Here is an 11,057-nt window from a genome sequence, read left to right on the forward strand (position 1 = left end):
ACGCCGTGCAGGGCGAGCGAAGACTTGCGTTCTAGGGTGACCAGTAGACACACTACTGGTCTAGACCGAGTGTTTGGGAACAACAATCGGGGCGACAGCGACTCTACGTCGCCGCTCTTTGAACCTCGCGAGACAACCGAGCAAGCGGTCTCGCTGGTCTTGGGGTTGCGAGCCCACTAGGTACCCCACAGTCCGGACGCTAAGGCGGATTCCACGTCCGTTCGCATTTCGCCCCGGCGTTTTCCAGCTTGTGGGAACACGCCGCCGCCATCAACGTGGGCTAGTATTGCGGGCGGCAGCCAGTACCTCGGCCGCACGCTCGACTTTGTCGGCTTCAGTCGAAGCGCAGGCCCCCGCTCGAGTGGGACCGCGTCTATCGGCTGTCGCCGGTGGTTTTGATCGTCTTCGCGAGCCTCGAGTGTGCTGCGAGTCAAATCGGTAATGATCCATCCGAAGGTTCACCTACGGATACCTTGTTACGACTTTTACGACCTCTACCCCGGTCAACTTGCGCATCTTCTCGGCGCACCGAGAGCCGGCCGCGAAGCCGGCCCAAGGGTCCAATCCGAAGAGCTCATTGACTGGAGCGATCGGTAGTAGCGACGGGCGGTGTGTACAAAGGGCAGGGACGTAATCAACGCGAGCTGATGACTCGCGCTTACTAGGAATTCCTCGTTCATGGGGAACAATTGCAAGCCCCAATCCCTAGCACGAATGGGGTTCAACGGATTTCCCGGCCCTCTCGGGCCAGGCAAGACGCACGCTGATCCATTCAGTGTAGCGCATGTGCGGCCCCGAACATCTAAGGGCATCACAGACCTGTTATTGCTCAATCTCGCGTGGCTAAACGCCACTCGTCCCTCTAAGAAGCTCGAGGGGCGCAGCAGAGGACGCCCGAGCTATTTAGCAGGCCAGAGTCTCGTTCGTTATCGGAATTAACCAGACAGATCGCTCCACCAACTAAGAACGGCCATGCACCACCACCCACCGAATCAAGAAAGAGCTCTCAATCTGTCAATCCTCGCAGTGTCCGGGCCGGGTGAGGTTCCCCGTGTTGAGTCAAATTAAGCCACAGGCTCCACTCCTGGTGGTGCCCTTCCGTCAATTCCTTTAAGTTTCAGCTTTGCAACCATACTCCCCCCGGAACCCAGAAACTTCGGTTTCCCGGGGTCTGCCCGCGGGGTCATTTAAGCAACCACCGCGGATCGACAGTTGGCATCGTTTATGGTCAGAACTACGACGGTATCTGATCGTCTTCGAACCTCTGACTTTCGTTCTTGATTAATGAAAACATGCTTGGCAAATGCTTTCGCTGTCGTTCGTCTTGCGACGGTCCAAGAATTTCACCTCTAGCGCCGCAATACGGATGCCCCCGTCAGTCCCTATCAATCATTACCTCGCGCTCCGAGAGCCAACAGATAGAACCGAGGTCCTATTCCATTATTCCATGCACAATTATACAGGCGACCAGGGCCTGCTCTAAGCACTCTAATTTCTTCAAAGTAAACGTGCCGGCCGCCCGAGACACTCGGTCAAGAGCACCAGGGGACGGTGACGCCGGCCGGGAGGCCAGGGCGAGCGGTGACCGCCGCGAGGCGGACCGCAAGCCTGTGCCCGAGATCCAACTACGAGCTTTTTAACTGCAGCAACTTTAATATACGCTATTGGAGCTGGAATTACCGCGGCTGCTGGCACCAGACTTGCCCTCCAATCGATCCTCGCTCAAGGATCTAAAGTGTGCCCATTCCAATTGCGGGGCCTCGAAAGAGTCCCGCATTGTTATTTTTCGTCACTACCTCCCCGTGTCGGGATTGGGTAATTTGCGCGCCTGCTGCCTTCCTTGGATGTGGTAGCCGTGTCTCATGCTCCCTCTCCGGAATCGAACCCTGATTCCCCGTTACCCGTTATCACCATGGTAGGCATAGCACGTACCATCGACAGTTGATAGGGCAGACACTTGAAAGATACGTCGCCGGCGCGAGGCCGTGCGATCGGCACAAAGTTGTCCAGAGTCACCACGAGTTGCGGCCGCCTTGCGGCGACCGCGTTGGTCTGGGCTAACAAAAGCGCTCTTCCCCGCGAGGGTCGGAGCTTCGTTGCATGTATTAGCTCTAGAATTGCCACAGTTATCCAAGTAGGATTGTACGATCTAAGGAACCATAACTGATTTAATGAGCCATTCGCAGTCTCGCCGTGTGAAGGCGTGTACTTGGACATGCATGGCTTAGTCTTTGAGACAAGCATATGACTACTGGCAGGATCAACCAGATAGCTACTGTTGTACACGTACGCCTACGCACGCCCGCCTGCGAGAGCGGCAACTGCTCGCTTGCGCTCTCGCTCGGGCAGCGACGACGAAACGTGTTTCTGGGACTGGCGGCTAGCGTGCTAGTTCACCGGCTGCTGCTTCGGGCCTTCCGGCGTTGGTATGGCGGAACCGGCCTCGGCATCGCGGGGCGTCCCCCGCGTTCGATTCGCCTACTACCGTGCGTGTCCACCTGCCGACACTAGTCTGCCCTGGGCAGCAGCTGCGAGCCAGCGGCCAGCCGCTCTCGTTCGTCCCCTAGGGCGACTACGTTCGCGAGACCGTGTTCACGGCCTTACCCGCGCGAGTCGCCCGTGAAATCGCTTTGCGAGCCTCTATCCGACTCTCTCGCACTGGGCTCGTCTCTGGCCGGCTAGGCTTCGTTCGGCAGCTGCGCGTTCTCGTTCCGCTGGGGGAACACGCGCGGCCTACCAGCCAGCCGACCGATTGCAGAGACGTTAGCCCAGGGGACGCTTCGAGCTCAAGCTGCGAGACGCGGCCGATTCACCGCAACCGCTGCGAGCGAGCGCCCCCGTACTACGTTCGACTGGTCGCCGCCCGGCTTCGGTTGAAAGACCGCGCCGAGCTGGCAGGACACGTCAAGGCTCTCCGTATCGAGGGCACGGAAGCCGAGACCGACTGCGAGCGTCTCGGGACCGACTGCTAGTTCGTCCACTAGTCCCCGTTCGCGCCACCGAGGGCAGGCCTGTGGTTTTTTTTCCCGCTGGCCGGGTGTGAATGCGGCCGGGACCACTGCGAGCCGCTTCGGCGGCCGAGATTCTTGCCTTTTCCAAGCTGGCTGCTTCGCCGCTCCACGGGCAGGTGGCCCCCGCAGGGTAGGGGGTTCGCCGACCAGGCCTGGGTAGCTAGCTAGCGCCGTATTCTCGCCTCCTGCTTCGAGGCCGGACCGAGCGACTACGTAGGGTTGGGTGGCCCTAGCAGACCTCGGTCCAAGAGCGCTGTCGCACGTACGAGACGAGGTCGTTCCCGCACGTTAGTGGGGTTTTTACCGACCAGGCCTGGGTAGCTAGCTAGCGCCGTATTCTCGCCTCCTGCTTCGAGGCCGGACCGAGCGACTACGTAGGGGTTGGGTGGCCCTAGCAGACCTCGGTCCAAGAGCGCTGTCGCACGTACGAGACGAGGTCGTTCCCGCACGTTAGTGGGGTTTTTACCGACCAGGCCTGGGTAGCTAGCTAGCGCCGTATTGTGGCCTCCTGCTTCGAGGCCGGACCGAGCGACTACGTAGGGTTTGGGTGGCCCTAGCAGACCTCGGTCTAAGCGCGCTGCCGTACGAGACGAGGGAAGCGCCCGATGTCCCGCGACTGTCCGCTAATGCCTACGGGGAGACCACGTCTAGTGGGTAGGCCAGTCGCGAGAGTCAAAAAAATTTTTTCTCCCATATATATAGGAATGTTTTCGTCCTCAGCGGTACTCCATTTTACCTATTGTACCTTGCCAGCGGTACTATCGACCGTCTCGGAAGACCAAATCTCAGATCTCAGGTCGACGGCTTCGGGAAAATACGCAGAAAATTTTCACCGAACCGAAATCGGTCGAAAATTTCTATGTCCAAATAAGTCTCGGAACACGGGTACTCAGATTCTTCGCTGCAAGCTGCGGTAAAATACGCAGCGAATCTTGCGGGACACGAGGTCCCGCTAGTACCGTACGAGACCGCTAGCCGAGGCCGCCTTCCGATGCCCCGGCCGCGAGAGATGGTCCGCAAGGCCAGGGACACGGGAGGCCCGCTAGTCCCGTACGATACCGCAAGCCGAGGCCGCCTTCCGAGACCCCGGCCGCGAGAGACGGTCCGCAAGGCCAGGGACACGGGAAGCCCGCTAGTCCCGTACGAGACCGCAAGCCGAGGCCGCCTTCCGAGACCCCGGCCGCGAGAGACGGTCCGCAAGGCCAGGGACACGGGGTCCCGCTAGTCGAGACCGCCTTCGTAGACCCCCGCTGCGAGAGATGGTCCGCAAGGCCAGGGACACGGGAGGCCCGCTAGTCCCGTACGAGACCGCAAGCCGAGGCCGCCTTCCGAGACCCCGGCCGCGAGAGGTAGCTGTACTATCGACCGTCTCGGAAGACCAAATCTCAGATCTCAGGTCGACGGCTTCGGGAAAATACGCAGAAAATTTTCACCGAACCGAAATCGGTCGAAAATTTCTATGTCCAAATTAGTCTCGGAACACGGGCACTCAGATTCTTCGCTGCCAGCTGCGGTAAAATACGCAGCGAATCTTGCGGGACACGAGGTCCCGCTAGTACCGTACGAGACCGCTAGCCGAGGCCGCCTTCCGATGCCCCGGCCGCGAGAGACGGTCCGCAAGGCCAGGGACACGGGGTCCCGCTAGTCGAGACCGCCTGCCGAGACCCCCGCTGCGAGAGATGGTCCGCAAGGCCAGGGACACGGGAGGCCCGCTAGTCCCGTACGAGACCGCAAGCCGAGGCCGCCTTCCGAGACCCCGGCCGCGAGAGGTAGCTGTACTATCGACCGTCTCGGAAGACCAAATCTCAGATCTCAGGTCGACGGCTTCGGGAAAATACGCAGAAAATTTTCACCGAACCGAAATCGGTCGAAAATTTCTATGTCCAAATAAGTCTCGGAACACGGGCACTCAGATTCTTCGCTTCCAGCTGCGGTAAAATACGCAGCGAATCTTGCGGGACACGAGGTCCCGCTAGTACCGTACGAGACCGCTAGCCGAGGCCGCCTTCCGATGCCCCGGCCGCGAGAGACGGTCCGCAAGGCCAGGGACACGGGGTCCCGCTAGTCGAGACCGCCTTCCGAGACCCCCGCTGCGAGAGATGGTCCGCAAGGCCAGGGACACGGGAGGCCCGCTAGTCCCGTACGAGACCGCAAGCCGAGGCCGCCTTCCGAGACCCCGGCCGCGAGAGGTAGCTGTACTATCGACCGTCTCGGAAGACCAAATCTCAGATCTCAGGTCGACGGCTTCGGGAAAATACGCAGAAAATTTTCACCGAACCGAAATCGGTCGAAAATTTCTATGTCCAAATAAGTCTCGGAACACGGGCACTCAGATTCTTCGCTGCCAGCTGCGGTAAAATACGCAGCGAATCTTGCGGGACACGAGGTCCCGCTAGTACCGTACGAGACCGCTAGCCGAGGCCGCCTTCCGATGCCCCGGCCGCGAGAGACGGTCCGCAAGGCCAGGGACACGGGGTCCCGCTAGTCGAGACCGCCTTCCGAGACCCCTTAGCGGTACTCCATTTTACCTATTGTACCTTGCCAGCGGCACCATCGACCCCCTCGTAAACGCAAAAGCCCAGGCCGCCTTCGGAGACCCCGGCCGCGAGAGATGGTCCGCAAGGCCAGGGACACGGGATGCCCGCTAGTCCCTTACGAGACCGCTAGCCCAGGCCGCCTTCCGAGACCCCGGCCGCGAGAGATGGTCCGCAAGGCCAGGGACACGGGAGGCCCGCTAGTCCCGTACGAGACCGCTAGCCCATGCCGCCTTCCGAGACCCCGGGCGCGAGAGATGGTCCGCAAGGCCAGGGACACGGGGTCCCGCTAGTCGAGACCGCCTTCCGAGACCCCCGCTGCGAGACATGGTCCGCAAGGCCAGGGACACGGGAGGCCCGCTAGTCCCGTACGAGACCGCTAGCCCAGGCCGCCTTCCGAGACCACGGCCGCGAGAGATTGTCCGCACGGACAGGGACACGGGGTCCCGCTAGCTAGTCCAGCTTGCCTCGGAATAGTCACGGCGGCCTCCCAGCTAGGCCGTCGATGGGGGTGTTTCGGCTCGGTACGTCGTTTCAGGCCTTAGAAGCGTCAGTCGGCCGAGAAACAGGCGCTCCGAGACCGCTCTCCGAGACCGTACGTCTCGCGAAAGCCTCCGAGCCGAAATATGCGTTGAAAATGCTCTAAGTCCATTTTCATTGAAAATGCTCTGAGTCCAAACTTTTAAATATTTCCCCCATATATATAGGAATGTTTTCGTCCTCAGCGGTACTATAGGGCCTAAAAACACAAAAACCGCGATTGCGTCGCCCCCTGGGCAGATGCTCGGCCGAAACCAGGCCGCCGACTCGGGGCTTGGACCCGTCTATCGACTGGACCCGTCGTCGGCGCTCTTCGACCCCCGGGACGGCCCGGGGGTCAGATTAAAGTAGGTCAGGGTAGGGAAAATAACCCTAATTTGGGGTATTTTTAGGGTATATAACCCTAACGGGACGGGCAGAGTCCAAGAGGACACCAGCTCCATCAGCGGGACAGTAGGGCGCGTCGAATGAGAGCGTTCGCGCTCCCCCACCCCCGGGGCCCGGGGGTCTACGGTGACCTAATTAGGGTAAATAACCCTAATTAGGGTTACTAACCCTAACGATAACCCTAACGGGACGGGCTATGTCCAAAAGAACACCACCTCGATCAGCGGGACCGTCGGCCGAGTCGAAAAAGAGCGTTCGCGCTCCCCCACCCCCGGGGCCCGGGGGTCTACGGTGACCTAATTAGGGTTACTAACCCTAATTAGGGTTACTAACCCTAACGATAGCCCTAAGTGGACGGGCTATGTCCAAAAGAACACCACCTCGATCAGCGGGACCGTCGGGTGAGTCGAAAAAGAGCGTTCGCGCTCCCCCTCCCCCCGGGCCCGGGGGTCTACGGTGACCTAATTAGGGTTACTAACCCTAATTAGGGTTACTAACCCTAACGATAGCCCTAACGGGACGGGCCAAGTCCAGAAGGACACCACCACGATCAGCGGGACCGTCGGCCGAGTCGAACGCACCCACCCCCGGGGCCGTGGGGCCTTCGGTTGCCGAGACCGTAAAAATCGCCGTAACGAAAATTAGGGTTACTAACCCTAACGATAACCCTAACGGGACGGGCCAAGTCCAGAAGGACACCACCACGATCAGCGGGACCGTCGGCCGAGTCGAACGCACCCACCCCCGGGGCCGTGGGGCCTTCGGTTACCGAGACCGTAAAAATCGCCGTAACGAAAATTAGGGTTACTAACCCTAACGATAAGCCGAACGGGACGGGCCAAGTGCAAAAGGACACCACCACGATCAGCGGGACCGTCGGCCGAGTCGAACGCACCCACCCCCGGGGCCGTGGGGCCTTCGGTTACCGAGACCGTAAAAATCGCCGTAACGAAAATTGGGGTTACTAACCCTAACGATAAGCCGAACGGGACGGGCCAAGTGCAAAAGGACACCACCACGATCAGCGGGACCGTCGGCCGAGTCGAACGCACCCACCCCCGGGGCCGTGGGGCCTTCGGTTACCTAGACCGTAAAAATCGCCGTAGCGAAAATTAGGGTTACTAACCCTAACGATAAGCCGAACGGGACGGGCCAAGTGCAAAAGGACACCACCACGATCAGCGGGACCGTCGGCCGAGTCGAACGCACCCACCCCCGGGGCCGTGGGGCCTTCGGTTACCGAGACCGTAAAAATCGCCGTAACGAAAATTAGGGTTACTAACCCTAACGAAAACGTCAAAGTCCACTAAATTTATGTTCTTCGGTTTTCGGTCATGTTTTGCGCACGATCCGTACTAGGTAGGCGGCATTTTCTTCGCGTTTCGTTCAGTTTTGCGCTTGAAGAAAACTAGGTTAGGGTTAGGGTTAGGGTTAGGGTTAGGGTTAGGGTTAGGGGTTAGGGTTAGGGTTAGGGTTAGGGTTAGGGTTAGGGTTAGGAGGGTTAGGGTTAGGGTTAGGGTTAGGGTTAGGGTTAGGGTTAGGGTTAGGGTTAGGGTTAGGGTTAGGGTTAGGGTTAGGGTTAGGGGTTAGGGTTAGGGTTAGGGTTAGGGTTAGGGTTAGGGTTAGGGTTAGGGTTAGGGTTAGGGTTAGGGTTAGGGTTAGGGTTAGGGTTAGGGTTAGGGTTAGGGTTAGGGTTAGGGTTAGGGTTAGGGTTAGGGTTAGGGTTAGGGTTAGGGTTAGGGTTAGGGTTAGGGTTAGGGTTAGGGTTAGGGTTAGGGTAGGGTTAGGGTTAGGGTTAGGGTTAGGGTTAGGGTTAGGGTTAGGGTTAGGGTTAGGGTTAGGGTTAGGGTTAGGGTTAGGGTTAGGGTTAGGGGTTAGGGTTAGGGTTAGGGTTAGGGTTAGGGTTAGGGTTAGGGTTAGGGTTAGGGTTAGGGTTAGGGTTAGGGTTAGGGTTAGGGTAAGGAAGGAACTGAGGTAAGTGGCGTTTTTTCCGCGGTTAGTGTCGTTTGAAGTGGGGTTATTGGCGCTCTATGTAGAGGTTAGTGGCGCTGTTCCGAGGTTAGTGGCGTTTTTCCCGAGTTAAGTGGCGCTATATATTGAGGTTTATGGCACTTGGCCGTTAACCTTATTAGGGGCTTTAGGGGGACGTATTTGGTAGAAATAGACATGGGGCGACTAGACCTAGTAGGTTTAATAGTTATCTCCCCTGACTTTTGAGTAGAAAAAAAATTTATGGTGGTTTTTCTGTTTTAACCTAGGCCTTTGGGGTATCTTTTATTTTTGGGGATATAGGTCACTTTAGGGCGTAGGTTACTCGAAATTAATGTCCTAAAAACGAAAAAAGGGGAGATAATTTAAGGGGAGATAATATAACAGAGTTATATAAGTTAAAATAATAGAGCCAATAACCTCAATTTCATTGGGCAAAGCATAGGGTTTTGAACTAGCAGGAACTAGGTCATGAAATTGCCTATTTTAATAGATCTATGTATTGTCTATACGAATAACACAAAGTTTAAGCTGTAACTGTTTTTTTGTGGGTGTTGGAGCACTCCAAAATAGGCTATCCTAAGTGGCAAATCACCAAACGGAAATACAAGTAAAGAATACCAAAAAGTGAGTAATTCTACATGAAATCAGCACGAAAATCACGAATCCGTTAGAATTTTTTGGATATCTTGAGCCGTTAAATAGTTATGGGGCTGCCCACTTAGCCCTTATGGTTAGCCTATTTAAGCCTATACAATTGGGTTAGGGTTAGGGTTAAGTGGCAGTCTATGTATATTTACCACGCTGACCAAGAATCCGTTTGAATTTTGGAGATATCTTTATCCGTAAAAAAGTTATAATGTATATTTTAGAGCGCCACTAACGTAAAGGGGTGGCTATGGGTTAAACCGTAATAACTTTTGAACGAGAGCTTTGTTTTTAAAACGGATTTCAGATTCGGAATCAGCGACAAACACACCATAAATAATCAGCAATTAATTTTGACATTTGGAGAAAAAAGGGTTTTTTGAAAAAAAAATTAACAAGGCAATACCCTTGGTAGATTTTTTTGGCCCAAATTACTTTTTCTCTAAATGTAACAATTGAGTGTTCTATTCCATATGAAATCACCACGCTACGCCCGAATCCGTTGTATTTTTTCAGATATCTTGAGCCGTTAAAAAGTTAGGGAGCTAAAAGATCATCTACTCTATATAAAATCACCAAGCTTTGTTTTTTTGCAAAATCGTCTAAGTCCACAACCCTAGGGTTTAGGGTTAGGGTTAGCTTTGCAAAATCTACTAAGTCCACAACCCTAGGGTTAAGGGTTAGGGACTTATATATTTTTTACCCCACAAAACTTTTTTACTAAATCGTCTAAGTCCACAACCCTAGGGTTTAGGGTTAGGGTTAGCTTTGCAAAATCTACTAAGTCCACAACCCTAGGGTTTAGGGTTAGGGACTTATATATTTTCTACCCCACACAACTTTTTTACTAAATCGTCTAAGTCCACAACCCTAGGGTTTAGGGTTAGGGTTAGGTTTGCAAAATCTACTAAGTCCACAACCCTAGGGTTTAGGGTTAGGGACTTATATATTTTTAACCCCACAAAACTTTTTTACTAAATCGTCTAAGTCCACAACCCTAGGGTTTAGGGTTAGGGTTAGCTTTGCAAAATCTACTAAGTCCACAACCCTAGGGTTTAGGGTTAGGGACTTATATATTTTTTACCCCACAAAACTTTTTTACTAAATCATCTAAGTCCACAACCCTAGGGTTTAGGGTTAGGGTTAGCTTTGCAAAATCTACTAAGTCCACAACCCTAGGGTTTAGGGTTAGGGACTTATATATTTTTTACCCCACAAAACTTTTTTACTAAATCGTCTAAGTCCACAACCCTAGCGTTTAGGGTTAGGGTTAGCTTTGCAAAATCTACTAAGTCCACAACCCTAGGGTTTAGGGTTAGGGACTTATATATTTTTTACCCCACAAAACTTTTTTACTAAATCGTCTAAGTCCACAACCCTAGGGTTTAGGGTTAGGGTTAGCTTTGCAAAATCTACTAAGTCCACAACCCTAGGGTTTAGGGTTAGGGACTTATATATTTTTTACCCCACACAACTTTTTTACTAAATCGTCTAAGTCCACAACCCTAGGGTTTAGGGTTAGGGTTAGCTTTGCAAAATCTACTAAGTCCACAACCCTAGGGTTTAGGGTTAGGGACTTATATATGTTTTACCCCACACAACTTTTTTACTAAATCGTCTAAGTCCACAACCCTAGGGTTTAGGGTTAGGGTTAGCTTTGCAAAATCTACTAAGTCCACAACCCTAGGGTTTAGGGTTAGGGACTTATATATTTTTTACCCCACACAACTTTTTTACTAAATCGTCTAAGTCCACAACCCTAGGGTTTAGGGTTAGGGTTAGCTTTGCAAAATCTACTAAGTCCACAACCCTAGGGTTTAGGGTTAGGGACTTATATATTTTTTACCCCACAAAACTTTTTTACTAAATCGTCTAAGTCCACAACCCTAGGGTTTAGGGTTAGGGTTAGCTTTGCAAAATCTACTAAGTCCACAACCCTAGGGTTTAG

General features: G+C 54.2%; 1 non-coding gene across 1 annotated transcript; it reads right to left on the minus strand.

Moving 5' to 3' along the window:
• Nucleotides 1-439: 439 nt before the first annotated feature.
• LOC127843311 (small subunit ribosomal RNA) lies at nucleotides 440-2,271 on the minus strand. The gene has a single exon (XR_008032209.1). It is a non-coding gene; the product is annotated as a small subunit ribosomal RNA (ribosomal RNA).
• Between the last annotated feature and the right edge of the window lie 8,786 nt (nucleotides 2,272-11,057).

The sequence above is a fragment of the Dreissena polymorpha genome, chromosome 8 (genome assembly GCF_020536995.1).
Source record: "Dreissena polymorpha isolate Duluth1 chromosome 8, UMN_Dpol_1.0, whole genome shotgun sequence".
Taxonomy (NCBI): domain Eukaryota; kingdom Metazoa; phylum Mollusca; class Bivalvia; order Myida; family Dreissenidae; genus Dreissena; species Dreissena polymorpha.